The 3215-nt window shown below is 38.4% G+C and overlaps 1 pseudogene across 1 annotated transcript; it reads left to right on the top strand.

Annotated features, from left to right (window-relative positions):
* Window positions 1-1522: 1522 nt before the first annotated feature.
* Window positions 1523-2038, top strand: LOC309849194 (small ribosomal subunit protein eS7 pseudogene; annotated as a pseudogene). Its single transcript has one exon. The product of its transcript is annotated as a small ribosomal subunit protein eS7 pseudogene (transcript).
* The last annotated feature ends 1177 nt before the right edge of the window (window positions 2039-3215 follow it).

Below are 3215 nucleotides of genomic sequence, written 5' to 3'. Positions count from 1 at the left end.
GCAGCTTCTGTGCTGAGTGCAGAGTGGATGCGGGGCTGGACCTCATGACCTCATGACCTCATGACTCTGAGATTAGCACCTGAGCCAAAATCAAGAGTTGGACACTTAACCGACTGCACCACCCAGTTGCCCCTTTGTTGTCTGTTTTACTAGCATATAATCATAATTCAGACTAAGAAACAGTGAATGTCTCAGTAGTCTCAATTCAACCTTTGGTTACAAACTTTCAAATACACTGGAATAAAATCTTAGGCATCTAGAAAAAACATCAAGCCACACATTTGATTTTATGATTTTTTTTTAAATTTTTGAATATAATTAACTTCTCAATAGACTTTAAGAATAATGGGCTTTAAAACTTTTCTGCCCTGTCACTATATTCCTTCAACTAGAAGAATACGTGGTACCAAAAAGATTCACTACAATTATTTTTCATCATTACTCAATGCTGGAAACAACTTAAACTGTCTTCAGTGGGAAAATAAACAAACAGTTTATTTGTTTATTCAAGGGACAAATCCCTTCAAAGCAATTCTTCTTAGCAATAAAAAGAGTAAATCACTGATTCAGGCAACAATTTAGGATTGTATGAATTATAGACTCTGATGTTCACATATTTTATGATTCCATTTATGTGGAATAATAAAAAAGATAAAACTCTAGTTACATATCACTGTCAATATAAGTGGACTGCATGAAAGAGTATTTTGGATGATAGACTATTCTCCATAGTGATTATAGTGGTGGTTAAATGAATATATATGTGTTCAATTCATAGACCTATATACTAAAAATAGTCAACTTTACTGTATGTTAACTTAAAAATAAACAACTTTTTGGAAATATATTCTGACATAAAAATGCATATCTATATGTAGGCCACTTGTGTACAATGTCCAAAAAAGTCACAAAACAAATTTTTTTCATTTTAATCTAAAGAGTGAGGACCTCTAGAAATACAGAATCGCCGTGACCTTGCAAATCCATCAATACCCTTCCCATATTGGGTATCCAAACTGGGAAATCTTTTAGTATCCTTCCAGAGTTTGGGCGTGGCACAGGAAAGGAATGAGAATTATCCAGAACCCACTCCCTAGGTACACTCTCAAGCTATGCTCTGGCAGCACTACGTTCCAGTTCTATTACATTCACGACTACAACAAACACATCATGTAATCCTCATGGAAGCATTTAGTAGGTTTTTGATCTTTTGCCTGGGTGGCTAGAGATTACATAATTCAGTTTAATTGAGTGTTTACTAAGTATTATTTCAGCCACTTTTGTATATCAGGCATAATCTGAACTATGGATCTTTCTTCCATCATTCATTGAACAACTTTTTTTTTCTTTTAACTATGTCACACACTATGTTAGCCATTAAGTAACAAGCAACAAATAACATCTCTGCTGTCCTGGAGTTGATACTCTACTGAGGAGTAAATGATACATAAAAACTTATAAGATTTAAAAAAAAAAAAAAAAGTGCTCTTCCTAGGCCGGCACTCTCACCAAGGAGAAGGCCATGTTCAGTTCAAGGTTGAAGATCGTGAAGCCCTATGGGGAGAAGCCAGACCAGTTCGAGTCCGGCGTCTCCCAGGCTCTTCCAGAGTCGGAGATGAGCTCCGACCTCAGAGCCCAGGTAAGGGAGCTGAGTATCATCACGGCATCCAAGGAAACTGAAGTTGGCGGTGTTCGGAAAGCTATTACCATCTTTGTTCCCGTTCCTCAACTGAAATCTTTCCAGAAAATCCAAGTCCGGCAAGTCCGTGAACTGGAGAAAAAGTTCAATGGGAAGCACATCGCCTTTATTGCTCAGAGGAGAATTCTGCCTAAACCAACTCGAAAAAGTCATACAAAAAATAAGCAAAAGCATCCCAGGAGCCGCACTTTGACAGCTGCGCATGCCGTGATCCTGGAGGACTTGGTTTTCCCAAGCAAAATTGTGGGCAAGAGAATTCATGTGAAACTGGATGGTAGTCGGCTCATCAAGGTTCATTTGGATAAAGCACAGCAAGAAGCTCAGAGGCAAGGATGTTAACTCTGAGTTCCCCAAGTTTCAGTTGTAAATAAAAATGATTACATAAAACTTTGACTGTAAAAAAAAAAGAAAGAAAAGAAAAGAAACATGAAAGAAAGAAAAAAATATGAAAGGAGAAATATAAATTACTATGATGGTACATATGAGAGGACTAAACCAGATTTTCAGATCATAGAAGGTCCTGGAAGGCAACACTGGATTCTCTCTAGAGTAAAAACTCTTAAAATTAACTAAACAAACAGAGAAGTCTCTCACTTATGACAAAGACTGATTGTAAATGTTAAACCCATCATTCTTAGAAACATCCTTTGGGACAAGAACTCTTATTTCCATTTGCGGGCCAAGGAAAATAAGGTACAAATTTACCTGCTATACCCCAAGAGGATTCACCTCAGGAAGTCTAGCTTCTGTCTGTTCTTGTTATGATTACTCTATGTTGCCACTGCCTCCAGCTCTTCTTACATTATGCAAGGAACAGGGTCATGTTCAGAGGCTTTAAATGTGTCTCATTGGGCTTCTCGGAACCTACGGCACAGCCACATGGTGCTCAATTTGGTCAATAATACAACGTTCTGGATTGACTTCTGTTAAATGAAAAGCACACAGAGCACAAAGCCTATGAGAGGGCCACAAGGATCCTTAGAGTACTGTACTTTGGGGAAATGAGATCAGCCTTACCCTGAATTCCCAAAACACATATTTTATCTTCTTTTTACTTTCAGTGGGACACAGACCTGACCTCACACATCTCTGCACATTTGCAACTTTGTTCCCAGTTGGAGTAAGTTGGGGAACATGTTGCCTTCACAGCAGAGAGAAAGACGCACAGAAGACAGAAATGAGGCAACTGACTATCCATGTTGCCTGCAGTACTTTCTCCATGAGTTTCTGCCTCTTTGATACTCTGGGAGTTTGTTCATCAACTTTTCTGTGTTAACAGGTGGACCGTTTCCCCTCTGCAAAACACTTAACATGGATTTTGCCCCCTGCACTCTCCATTAACACTAGGGTATCATATTGTGCAAATGTGCCAGCATGGATCAAGAAACCAATGTAAGAAAACCTGTTATATTGCTCAAGATTTTGTCACTGAACCTTATGGCATCGGTACTTAAACAGGGAGAATGATGTTTCCAGGAAATTACTCTGATTCAAAATGTAAGCCCATTTTCTAGTG

This window comes from Mustela nivalis (genome assembly GCF_964662115.1).
Source record: "Mustela nivalis genome assembly, chromosome: 15".
Lineage (NCBI taxonomy): Eukaryota > Metazoa > Chordata > Mammalia > Carnivora > Mustelidae > Mustela > Mustela nivalis.
Note: the sequence above shows the minus strand (reverse complement) of the source record. Positions and strands in the feature narration are given on the sequence as shown.